The sequence below is a fragment of the Lonchura striata genome, chromosome 20, assembly GCF_046129695.1.
Source record: "Lonchura striata isolate bLonStr1 chromosome 20, bLonStr1.mat, whole genome shotgun sequence".
Lineage (NCBI taxonomy): Eukaryota > Metazoa > Chordata > Aves > Passeriformes > Estrildidae > Lonchura > Lonchura striata.
This window is the reverse complement of record NC_134622.1, coordinates 3,419,290-3,433,211: the sequence shown is the minus strand read 5'-3', so window position 1 is coordinate 3,433,211 and position 13,922 is coordinate 3,419,290.

Genomic DNA, 13,922 nt, shown 5'->3' with positions numbered 1-13,922 from the left:
AATAATTGGCTTATTATAGTGCACCCATAAAAATGAATTTGCATCTCATTTATGAACTATTAGATTCCTTATTACATGCGACTGATTGTTCTTAATGTGACTTGCATATAATTTAGCATTCTTTACTCATACATTTTGTAGCTAAACACTGGGGGAGGGAAGCTCATCCCAAAACCATGGCACCAGAATGTAGATTGCAGATTAGCCACAGGCTGATGCTGCGTGGTGTGCTCTCACTTTGTGTCTCTGTTCTTCCTCTCATAGTCCTGTGCTGAGGTGCAGAAGCCCCAGATCAGCCAATTGGTTTTTTCCTGACCCCTTGTCCCTGAGCAAGGCCTGGCCACGCTGCAGCAAGAGCTGCCACTGCTAATGACAAAGCTGAGCTGCAGGTGCCCAGGTGATTTCCCAGTGCCAGTGCAATAGCCTGCAGCCCACGCCAGAGCCTCTAGCAGTCACCCATGCCCACAGGGACAAGGACATTGCTGTGCAGACATGCCACCAGGTGCACTGGGGTCACCTCTGAACTCCTCACCTCAGCAATGCTGGTGGCTCTTCCCCAGAGCTCCCCAGTGCTCCCCATGCTCCATCTGCTGTTGGTGGTGGCAGCAGTGGCACAGCTCCATCTCGGTGTGCTCTCACCTGAGCTCACCTGTGTGCCAGAAGGCTGCAGGTGCTGGCAAAGAAGTAATGATGCTGTCAGAGCCTTTGTCTGGATGTGTGTGAGGATCACAGGGCAAACCCAGCAGCTGGGCTGGGAAATCCTCATGTGTCTTAGGCTGAAAGAAGTGGCTGGGTGTGTGTTCTGTCACCATCTGTCAGAGCTGGGGCAGCTCTCTGCTGTCCATGGTGCAGTTTTCTTTATCTCTCCCACAGCCAATCCTCCCTCCAGGAGATCTCTACTGTTCATGGGCTATTAATTATTAATTATCTTCTGTTCATGGCCACTGAGTGTCCCTGCATGGCTGAGAAAATTCCATCATCCATGGGGAGACGCTCTGCCCAGGGGAGGAGCCAAGCATTCCTACCTGGATCCAATCTGACCTGGGAACAGCACAGCAGCCTTTGCCCCCTGCATTCCCAGAGGAGCAGCTTTCTTCCCCCTGCATTCCCAGAGGAGCAGCTTCCTTCCCCCTGCATTCCCAGGGGAGCAGCTTCCTTCCCCCTGCATTCCCAGAGGAGCAGCTTCCTTCCCCCTGCATTCCCAGGGGAGCAGCTTTCTTCCCCCTGCATTCCCAGAGGAGCAGCTTCCTTCCCCCTGCATTCCCAGAGGAGCAGCTTTCTTCCCCCTGCATTCCCAGAGGAGCAGCTTCCTTCCCCCTGCATTCCCAGAGGAGCCCAGGCCCATCTCCCCCAGCCCTGGAGCTCCAGAGGAAAACTCCCCCCTTGTGCAGGATCCTGCTCCAGCAGAAGCACAGCTGGCACTGCAGGAGGGCTGAGCCCCCCTGGGATGGGGCTGTGGCACCTCCCTGACACACAGGGGGTCAGGGCATGTTCTCACTCTGGCAGTGGTGGGGTTTTGTTTGTTTGTACTATTGCATTTGTATTTTTGCTTTTTGAAGTAAAAACTGTTATTCCTAATCTGATATCTTTGCCTGAGAGCCCCTTAATTTCAAAATTATAATAATTCAGAGGGAGTGGGGTTACCTTTTCCATTTCAAGGGATGCTCCTGCCTTCCTTAGCAGACTCCTGTCTTTCAAACCAAGACATCATGTCACATCATATTTCCAAATGCTGGTAATATCCCCCTCTATTCCTACCAGAGCATTCCATCACCTCAGAAACAGGACACCAACACAGCCAGGAATCACTGTCTCCACCATGCTTCCAGCAGCATTCCCTCTGTCTGAGCATGACTTTAGGTGGTCAGAAGGTTCAGTTTTGGTGTCCATGACTCCACTTTGACTCGGAGGAGGAGCAAAATGGTAAGAACAAAAATGAAGCAAAATGTGTGCTCACCTTGTGGAACTGAAGAGGATTCTGGGGGAGTGAATGCAGAAATAATATCACAGGGTTGAAGGGAAAGTGGCAAGCAGGCACCTTGAATGAAATTCTGCAAAATTACTGAGCAGCAATTTCAGAATATTTTATTTACTGTAGGAAGTGGCAAAAGAAATTAGGAGTTCATTGCAATAGATACAAAAAATTCTGTGGTCTTCATAAGAAATGTTAGCCTTTCTTTGGGCACAGGCAGTTAAGAAAGCACTGATGCCAAGTATTCAGCAGGAGCAAATGTAGTGAGCCCTGGGTCATGGGTTTGAGTGTCAGTGGTTCCCAGAGCATGTGGATATTCCTGTGGGCATTTTTGTCAGAAAGCACATGGAGAAATGAGATTTTCACCAATCTTTTGCTTAGCTGATGGATGATGTGGTTTGATCCAGGGCATGGTTTTTTCAGGGTAGCAGGTGAGCAGGACACCAGGTGAGGTAAGGACAAGAAATTATGGGTCAAAAATTGTACAAAGGCATTATGATCCTTCAGACAAAATAAAATATGTACAATCCTATTCTGTTCAGAGGAGGAACTAGCAGTGTTGACAGCAGCAACATCAGAAGAATACTGACATGCTTTGTATTTCGTTTGCCTTTCTTCTGGATTGTCAGTCTTCTCTGAATCTCTGTTCAGCAGCACAGTAAATACAGCCAGAAACACAAGGCACTAATGCCAAGTGGGCAGAAATGATCTCTGCAGTCTTCTAATCCTTCTCTTACAGTAATTTTGAAGAGATTAAACGTGGGTTCAGATATGTGGACACACTGCACTTTTCAGAGCTCCCATTTTATGTAGGGAAATGATTCCCCTTATGCATTAGAGCAGGTCAGAATGTGTCCATGCCAGTCCAGAGCATCTCTGGGCTGTCAGAAGCTGTCAGGGGAGCAATTAGTCCCAGCCTGGCACTGGGGATGGAGCTGGAGCTGGTGCAGCAGAGAATGTTCTGCACCCCCAGGAGCCAGGCCAGTCCCCTAAAGCTGCCACCTGAGCCCATTTCTGCCCCTTCCTCTCCTCACTGCCCAGCCTTGTTGGCCCTGTTTAGGTCAGGGGTGGTTTCACAGCTCAGAACCCCTGAAAGGTTGTGGTAAGGTTTTGGAGTTCACGGGTTAAGCAGAGCTGATGTGTGAGCTTTGCCAAGGCAGGCGCTCTGCTGCCCTGGCCTTTGAAGGATAAAAGTGTTATCCAGACAAATCCATGCTGCCTTTCAAAGCAGCAGCTCAGTGTGCAGCACAGCTGGGCTCTGGGAGCAGGGCGGGGAAGAGCAGCCTGCTGTTTTCTTTGGGAGGAAAGGTGGAAATACATTTTTCAAAGCAGCTAGTTGTTTCGTGAATGTCTGGTTTTAATGCCCAAATAAATGTGTTTTCAGTTGGTTGCCACCTTAGAAGGTAGATTCTAGGTGGAATTTAAAAGATCCAGCTTTCATTAGTTGTCAATCAAAAGTGCCCATCATCCTGGATCAAACATTCTAATTCTCTCCTTCAGTGTAAACTTGTATTTTTGAGGGCAGAAGTCAGTGTAGAGTCAAGCTGTAAGATCTACTCCCTCCCTCCCCCTTCTATTTTTGGTGTATGTGCTTTGCTCGTGGTTTACAAACACTGCTGTTTGTTTTTTAAAGGATACATTGAAAGGACACAGGGTGATCACCAATAAACTAAATTAAAAGGACTGGAGATAGTAGAGGGAAGTTCATATACCTGTCACCATGTTCATTAGTCAGCACTGTGTGTGCTTTTCACTGCTACAGATCACACCCAGACACAATGCTGATTATCTGTGCAGTAGGTTGCTTTTGCATGCCAAAGGAAACACTGCTATGTCTTGCTAATTTGATTTTAATATCTGTGCCATGCCATTCTTTGGCCTAGAAATAAGCTTGCTTTTTACTAATATAATTGGCTAATTAAAACATCTTCTGTAGGAGATGGGGAGATACCCACAGTCCTTATGGGACTAGGAACATACTAAAGTGAACAGATGACAGTTCTTGATTCAACAGGAGATAATTTAAAGCACAAAGAAAGGAATATAGTCATTGCAATTTTCTTAATGAATTTTTTGAGGTGATTTAGGGTCCAGTCTTTGGAATGGAGATGGAAACATTGGAACTCAGAAGATGCAGCCCTGTAGGACTTGGGTGGCAATATGGAACAGGTAGTTACAACTCATTCTATAAATTTACAGTTTTTTGTATGTTTAATCATTTAAAATTCCCTACCTGTGCCAATTATGAAGATGTAAAGAAACAGAAAAAAGTTGCACCAAAACAGTCTCCTTTTGTCCCAGTAAATAAAACATTTTAGGTTTTGCAAGAAGATCATACAGTTTTGGTGTTTCCTTCCTTACCTGCTACCACTTCTCACCTGGAGTCAGTCCCTGGGCAGGAAATAACCCTGGGTAGAGTCACTGATTTCCTTTCTCCCACTACTTAGAGATGGTGAGGGGTAGACAGATGAGGAAAGGACAAGTGTTACCTCTGCTATAATGCTGAAGATGGAGCAATAATTTTGAATAAATAGATCACCTTCCTGTCCTGGATCCCAGCTCCAACAGTCACAGCCTCCTGCTGATGCTTCAGGTTTCAGCTTTTATATTTTTCACATTCTGTGCTGCTTTAGTGTGCAGTTCTGAGCTTCATATTGGGGGATGGTGAGCTCTCTGCACAGAGCAGGGAGACAAAACAATTCCTTCTCCAGCTGGGGACCAAGGACAAATGATCCAGATCGCAGGCCCAAGAGCACAAACATAGACTGAAGAGAGAAAAACAAGCAGGATGGGACTTCATAACCTAAAGCTATAATTGGACAACTAACTCCAGTGTGCTAATAGAGAACAACTTATAAAAGTGAGAGACCACATGACCATTTGTCCATTTTTGTGGCCATTTTGGGTTCATCTTGGGTGTAGCCCTGCCTGGGTTCTTGTGCTGCCCAAGGTGGATCCATTGAGGCATTTTAATAAATCCCTACTTTATTCTTTAACTCTGTCCAGCCTCTGGTCTAGGTCAGCCTTCCCAAGGCATCACTTCCCCCAGGGTGCTCTTTAGATTCCATCTCCATACAGAATCCTTCAGACAGAACCCGAGGAGAAGTCCTATCCTAGACAATCAATTGTTGAGCCTGGAAAGAGTTTGAGAGACTTATGCTAATCATATTTAATTAGTATGTGCAAATGATTCTAACTAAATGTAGACTTCCCTTAGTATCTTCAATTAAAAGCTCTGGATGTACTCCAAAGTTACAAATTCCTTCACTAAGCCAGTAGGGAATGATAATGAATTATTGCTAATATAGTCATAAAGCTTTTATTTGCATAAGTAATATGAAGTTAATGTGTGGATAAAATTAAACTTGAAAATGAAATATTATTAAAACAAAACCGTTAATGAATTTGGACACATTACTGAGCAGGTATATTTGGCAGCTGGCTGGAACAGATAACTCCAATAGAAGTCTAGGAGAGTCAAAATCAATATTGAACATTGCATAACACATGAAGGTAGTTGAGCAAGTTAGACATGCTCATTGTCTCAGTTCTAATGAACTTCATCATTGCTGGCTTTTGCAATCATAACTTAACCAAGAGAAGGTGTCAATGCAGGAAGGAGAACCAAATCCTTGGATTTGAGTATTTAATTATGTGTTTTACTGTTTTAATTAGACTGGCCTGAGAGAAGATGCTCTAAATTTTCACTAGTGTGTGATAAATATTGAAGACTAGAAGTCATGTTATAGGTCGGTGGTGGTCACACATGCTTCTTATACCAGCAGGATTGGTTGTTACCATATTAAGAATCTTACTACCAAGGCTGGACTTTTTTCTTCTTGAAATATTTGACTGATCAGTTTTTCCTCCTTTTTGTACTGCAGAAGGCTTTCCTCAACCCCTTGTGGATATTTAGTGCTAGGCTGTAGCAGTTTGGATTTATTTTGTTTACTATTTTAGTTTGGAGGAATTACTCCAAGATGGACCCACTGAGCATGGGGATTAGCATTTTCAGGGCTCGAGGTTTCATTATCATGTCTGAAAAACTAATTAATTTTCTCTTTTGTGCAGAAGGATTATTTACTTCACCTTTTTGCAGAGACCAAAGCCCTGATACCTGAAAAGGTGAAACCTGCCAACTCCCAGCTGATGTTACAGCCTGAGTGGAAAGACCTGTGTTGGCTTTCACTATCTTAAAATTTGCCCTTATCTCTGCTCTTCCAGAGTTGGTGTTACAGAAATTACTCCACCAAGTTGTTGCATTTTTGTGGGGCGTGTGTAGCTGACCTACCTATAGTGCTTTGAAAAGTCCAGTGTTGCTTTATGGCTCAAAAACCATCATAAATAAAGGTTTATAGGTTTAAATAAAGGGTTTCCTTTATTTTTCATTTATATTTTATATGAATGGTTGTGCTGGAAAAAAAAATGGACATATCGCCTCCAGTGCTTCATTTCAGGTGCTTTCACTGGTTCTTATACAGAATACAATTAATTTTCTCTCAGCACTGAGAACAGCCTGAGCAGCCAAAGCCCAGCTGAACCTGGGCAGTGTGGTAAGTCAAACTTTCTGGGTGGTGATCTGTGAGCCAGTGACTCCCACACATGTCAGAACCTCACTGGGAGGGATTCTGGTGTGTTTTGTGTCAGGAGCAGGGCTGGATGCATGGGATACCAAGGATTATCACTGTTTTGTAGACTTCTTTTCCATTTCTGCACGTATATGTATCACATTCAGCATTTCTACTTATTTTTATGCATTTTTTTTATACTTTCCAAACTGACAAGTTAATCCTTTTCCTTTTGTGATGTAATTGTCTCCTAACTCATTGATGAGGGGAAAGTAGTAGCAAACTGGCTGTGTTCACTGTAAGAATGTTGGCCACTGGGAGACCAGATGCAGATTTAGTGTTTGCACCAGGGAGGAACTGGAAGAACAGTTCCCACTTTTCCCACCTCCCTGGGGCTTGTTCTGTTGGATTGTACCAACCCAGAGGTTTCCCGTGTGGGCATCTGTCTTCAGCACAGCTGCATGTGCCTCTTGCTGAGTGCTGGGGCAGGGGAACAAAACCCCTGGGTGGGGGCAGAGACTGCAGGCACAGCCCCTGGGAGCTGTACAAGGAACATCTTCCAGCTCTTGCCTGTTCTGAGAGCTTGACATAATCAGGTTATGAAGGTTGGTGCACCCTGAGTTTCTGAATTTTGGCATGCTTGTGTCAAAACTAAGTAAAGATCTCCTTCTGTTCCCTGGAGACTGTGAATAAACAGGAAGCAGTGAGAATAAACCCTGAGTGTGTTGGTGGGGAGGTGTTTCTAATGCCTGCCCTATAACACAACTCTGCTTGCTTTCTCCAGAGGAGAATTTCATGTTCAGAGTGTGTAAGTTCTAAACAGCTGAAGAGGAACACGCAGGCCATGGTTTATAGATCTCCAGCAATAGCTGAGTGGATTTAAACTGCTTTTATAAATACATAAGAAGAAACTGTGACTCTGCTGCTAACATGTGCAGTTGGAACTGCTGACTTCTTAAACCCTAGAAATTGGGCTTTATCATGGAAATAGTAAGTCTGTGAACCTCAATTACAGTTGTAGTGCTGGCCATGGCCACCTTTTCACACACAAGAAGAATTCAATATGAGAGGGCGACCAGAAGAAAAACAAGTTGTCATGAATTATATTAGTAGTGAATGTGGACTTTCATCATGCTGGTCACCTCAGCCAACCTGGGAAAAGTTATTGAACTGAGTTTGGGCTGGGTCAGCACCAGGAAAGTAAAATGGAAACCTTTTTTGTACTGTGTTTTCAAGAGCCAGTTTCAATATCCCCGTGGAAATGCCCCTTTTGTATTGCTTTGTTATTAAGGAAGCTTGGGAAGATTTGACAAAATGCTCAAAGTTAAATCACAAATTCATGTTCAGATGTGAGTTTGCTCAGTTCTGCTTTCATTCACTATCATGCCTCAGGTTTAGAAGAATTCAAATGGTGTATTATCATTTTGAAATGCTCAGAAGACAAGGCCAATGTTTCATCAATTTATGTTTGTCCCAAATGGCCTCTGTATCCAAGAGTGTGCTTGGAACTCTAGATTACAGGCATAAAAAGATGAAGAGAATTGTAATAATTTGCTTCAAAAGAAGACTAAGACTGGGGGAGTATGATGAAAGTCAGCTGCAGCTTGAGCATTTTTCTTCGGAGTAGTTCTTTAAAGGAGTACAGTGTCAAAATCAAAAGAGATGGCAAGGGTATGTTCTCTATTACTAGACATAAGCAAACAGATGGTTTGCTTTTTCTCCTCTTTTAAATATGTAACTACTATGGTCTCATTATGTCTCTTGGAATCGTTTCAGATATTGATGCAGTTTGCAAAACTGAGTTGATTGAATAATAGCTATATCACAATTTCAAATCTATTAGAAATATTGCTTGCCAGAGGATCTAATGGTTTACTTGACTGTCAATAATAAAATTGGATAAGCCATGAATCACTTTGGACTCTTTAACAGTATTACATTTCTCCATACCAGGGACAGTGCTGCTGATATCAGCTGCTGGGAGCTCCAGGAGCTTTCCTGCTCCTTTTGAGGAAGTTTCATTGTCTCAGGGTATTTGTGGGATGGATTCTCTCCAACTATTTGCTTCAAAAGTTTGTCCTTTTCCTCCTCTGTCCCATTCAGCACTTGCTGCCAAAAGGAGGAGAGATTTGGGTGCTTGCTGTTGGTTTCAGGTATACACTCATTGCTGCTTTATTTTTCCTCTTCTTTTTTGGTCTTTGTTATTTAGGATGTTAGTTTCTCCTCTGCCTCAAGGACTATAAAATAGAGGTAGACAATACTTTCTTATCTTTTGCTAACTCTAACTAACTGTTCTGCCCAGAACAATATCTTGTAACTTGGATTGTCTCTCACAACGATGTATTACATACAAGCCCTTCTGAGAAATAAAACTATCCCTGAGAGCCTAATTTTTTAGACAAAGGTATTGAATAAGGTGATATTTGTGAGTTTTAGAAACTCAAGTGAGACACAGTGTTATCAGTAGCCTTCCTAGACACTGACAATTTTTATCATTTCATCTGTTATTAGTTCAAAGCATGATTGTTTCCTTAATCTGCAGTACACAGCCCCGTTGGGTCCCCTGACACAAAAGCACTTGCTTGAACCTGTTTGTGTTTGATGAAGCAACACTTCTGCAGAGAACTCTCATGGAAAATTAGTTGACCTCAAATGTCTACACAAGGTGTTGCCATTTCTACAGTGTGCTCTGGGGATGTGCTCTGTCTTTGTAATTAATCATAATTTTCAACACAATGCAAAGAACCACACAAAGAATGACTCAGTGCCCAAAAGGAGCACAGGCAGTTCTCACACTCAGGACCTGTTTTGTGGACATTTAAAATGCTCCAGTTTGTAGCCAGCCTGGCAGCTGGCTCAGGGGGGTTAGCCACAGCCTCCTGGTTCTTAATAGCAATGAACTGCTGGGCTCAGCTCACATGTTGTGGCATAAGAAAATTGGCAAACATAAATAAATACCTTCTGTTTCCTTTCCAGTGGGATCTGAAATAGGTTGAGGGCCTGGCTCTACACCAGGATATGAATTGGGACTGTGAGCTTAGGACAACCCTTGGCTGCCAGGATAGGCAGTTCAATCAAGCCTGTACCGGTTTTAAGGTGTTTTGCATAGTAGATTTTAAGTTTTATGTCAATGGCAGCTGCTCAGTAGGTGGGAGTGCTGATTTTTAATGGAGTAGAAGGGGAGAATTTTTTCCAACCTCTTTAGGGGTCCACCTCCTCTCACTTCTCTAACAGTAACAGTAGGAGCAGCACTGAAAAATGCAGCTTAGCTCATCCTAGACCCAAATCTTCTCTTAAGGGGCTACACTTGTTCCAGAGTCCTGAGTCTTGGAACAGATCTTGCACATGAGTGCCTGGAGACTGTGCCCACGTCCCTGGTTCCTGGTGCTGAGCTGCCTGCTCTGTCCTGGGCTGTCAGGAGTGCTGCATGGGCATGGAATCACCCTGGGTTCTGCCTTCCCCTCAGCCCCAGCTGCACATGAAGGGACCAGCAAGTTGAGGTGTGGCTGCTTTTGTCATTTAATGTGTGTCTTCTGCTGAAATGCATCCATGGTCACCTGCAGAGACATCCAGAGTGACAGCAAACCCAGCAGGCTGTGCTGTGATCTGGGTCTGGCAGGACAGACAGAGCAAAGGGGCTGTGAGAATTATTCTGTTCCCTGCCTGCTGTTTTCTTCAGGGAGATAATAACACACTGGTATAATCCACACTGGACATTGTCTGACTAGCCAAAATGATGGCCCTTGGCCCCAGACTGACACCAAGAAAAGTGTTTATGTATATTACAGTATTTAAGCTGTGCCAATTACTGTGATTCCGACCCTCATCTGTCTCGGATCACAGGAAGCTGGTTTGTGCCACAGCAGAAAGGGGTTTTTAGCTTGATATTTCCAACAACTTCTTATGCTTCATTGTGTGAAAACCTCCCTGGCTGAAAAACTGGGCCCAGAGGGTGGTGCTGAGTGTAGCTGGTCGCTGCTGGGGCTCCCCTGGGCTCAGTTTTGGGGTCAGCTGTTTAGTATCTACATCAGGGATTAGAACAAGGGGATCAAGGCACCCCCAGTAATTCTGCAGGTGACCTAAGCTGGGTGGGCAGGAAGGCTCTGCAGAGGGTTCTGGGCAGGCTGAGCAGTGGGCTGAGGACAGCTCAGAAGGTTCAGGAAGGTCAAGTGCTGGGTCCTGCACAGGGGTTGCAGCACTACAGGCTGGGGGAGGAGCTGAGAGCTGCTCAGGAGGAAGGGGATTGGGGTGTTGGTTGACAGCTGGCTGGATATGAGCCAGGGAGTTCCCAGGTGGTCACACAGGTGAGTGTCAGAGTCCAGGACATCCCTCTGGCTGCCCTGGCTGGCTCCAGACCCTGGCAGGGGGGTCAGAGATCAAAAACACCTGTGACTTCAATTTCAGCCTGTGGAAAAAAGTGCCAGCTTTGTATGAGGAATTACAAGCCACGAGGGTTTGAGTAGTGTGGTAGTTGAATTAACACAGGGTGAAAAAGTAGAATTTGGGGCTTTTTAGAATGGGGTTCAGGGGGACAAGATGGAGGGATTTGGGCGCGTCCTGGCTTTCTTCTTATTTTTCTTGTCCTCCATGTCCTGCTGTGATGGTGACACTTTTCTATTGGTTTAAGGTAGAGACACACTGTCCAACATAAATGATAGATATTGGCACATTATTGTAAACATAATGCACGTAATTTTTTATATAAAATGTAAACACCACCCAAGGCAGCAGGCAGAATGCAGTGGCCTCCTTGCTAGACAGAGCTCAGCAGGTCAGAGAAAGAATGTTACAGATAAGAGAATATAAACAACCTTGAGGAGCTGATCCTATGCATTCAGGCTCCTTCTTTGGCTGCACAGGCTGGGAAACAAGGACTTTTACACTCTCAGGGTCATTCTGACACAGCAGACCCTGAGAGGGGCATCCTGGCCTGTATCAGCCACAGTGTGGCCAGCAGGAGCAGGGCAGTGACCACAGTGGCTGTGGTCACCTGTTCTGGTGCTGGTGAAGCACCTCCAACTCTGGGTTCAGTTGGAGGTACCTCACTTCAGAAAAGACTCTGAGGTGCTGGAGGTGCTCTGGTGTCCAGAGCAAGGCACCGGAGCTGGGGAAGCCTGGAAAACCTGTGCTGTGAGGAGTGGCTGGGGGAGCTGGGGTTGTTTAAACTCAAGAAGTGGATTCTCAGGAGGAACCTTCTCATTCCCTACAGCTACCTGAAAGGTTGGTATAGCCAGGTGGGACTCAGCCTCTTCTGCCACGTCTCAGGTGAAAGGATTAGAGGAAATGGCTTCAAGTTGTGCCAGGGGAGACTCAGATTAGAAAAAAAATAAGACATAAGACACAAGTTGCCAAGGGAAGCATCACCATCTCTGGGAGTGCTCCAGAGGCACTTGGATGTGGTGCTTGGGGAATGTGGTTTAGCGGTGATCATGGTCATGCTGGTTTGATGGTTGGATTTAACTCACTTGAAGGTCTCTTCCAACCTTGATGATGCTGTGGTCCCACCGAGCTGCCACTGGTGAGGTCACCCTGGGTGTTGGGTTCTTTGGGCCTTGGTGTTTTGTTGTGTTCTGCTCTTATTTGCTTGTGCTGGCATTGATCTCTGGAAGACAGTAAAAATATTTATTCACTACAGGCAGGGTGACAGATATCTCTTGTATGAAGAACTATTTGATGAGCTGTTAGTTTTGAGTGCCTTTCCTATTCATTGAACTAATTAGCTCTACAAATCTTGCTGTCAACCAGTCATATAGCCACTTATTTATTTTCCCATGTGCAGAATTTTTACTTTGCTGCATATACACAGAGCTGTAAAACCAAATGCACCAAAAATTGTCTCTTAGTTGAACGTAAATGGAAACAAAATACACTTGGAATTATTATTACATGTACCATTAATTTTTATTTGAACTGTCTTATAAAAATGCCAAGCTGCTTTCATTGTTTTCCACTGTTGCACTCTTGTAATGAGTGTAATGCTCATTTACTGCATTACTGTGAGAGTGTGAAAATGCCTGTGTCTGAGACAGGGAGGAGTAGAGGCTTTAGTGCTGACCATGTGGGCACCTGGAGGCTCCAGCTGTCACTGATTGCTATGGGTCTTTAAAATTTCTTCTTGGTTTTAACCTTCTCTTGTGCTTTCTTGCTTTCTCTCCTTCTGCAAGCCTTTTCTTTTTTTTTTTTTTTTTTGTTTTGTTTTGTTTTTTTTTTTGTTTTGTTTATTTGTGTTTTTTTTTTCTCTGAGTTTTTTTTAGCCTTTTAACCATCCTAATGAGTGGAGTTAAGCATTTAATGCAATTAAAGCATTTCAAGCTCATGTCAGTGCAGCCAGTGGGCCTGGGCTCTGCTGTGCTCAGTCACAGCAAGCCTTGGCTGCTTCTGGCAGAGACACTGCAGAGGGCATCCTCATAAAGAGACATAGAAAATGTGCTTTGTGGGAAAGAAAAATATGAATGATGTGATTCCTGGCACAAATATCTCTGGTGATTTGATTGCCGTGGCATTTCTGATTTGGGGCAGCACCCTGTGGGCTCTGGAGACTGCAGTATCCACCAGCAAGCAGGGCTGCTCATGCAGAGCTCTGAAGGGGGACCCAGAAAGTGAATGATCACCCTGTGAAACACAGCCAGATGTTTTATAGCTGCACAGTTGCCTTCTAAAATTGCCTGTAATCCCTGGAAGTTTTGTGATGTAATGGCCAACTGGAATGATGCTGCCTGTTGGAAGGAGATTTTCCATTTTGTAACCTGATCTCTCCAAATTAATCACAGCCAAGATTCCTCTTGAACATATGCAGCATCCCCTGCCCCTTAGGATGGAGCTCTTGGAGACTTTTGCCAGTGCAGAGCTATGCCATCAGTGATCTGCTATGTAATGGATCACAGGGCATTATTTTCTTTTCTCAAGTTAGGCAATGGTTTTATTTTTTTTTTAATGTTGGCATCTTCCCTTGTCCCCAAGTATGAAAATCTTAAAAACACTCCATTTTGGAAGCAGAGGTAATGGAACTTGTGTAGCATATAATGCAAGCACAGTTTAAACTACATGTGAAATCAGGCATTTACATTTTTTTCCTTCTCACCAAAGCAAGCCTGTTGCCCTGTTATTTAAAAAATTTTAAAGTTCTTCGAAAAGTTTCTGTACCTTCTGATGTTTACATATTTCTACTGGAGTTTCTCATGCATGTTCATGTAAATAATGATTGTTTTACATTCTTCTTTGTGGGAGGAGAGAATTGATGGACTCTTGGTTTAACCAGCGTGGTTGGAGAAATGGCAATTTCATCCTCCAATCCACTGTCACTTTTGGAATTCTCTATATTGCAGAGTCAGAAATAAATACCTCTTTTTTCCCTCTTTTGCATCTAGCATGAATGTGGGAGT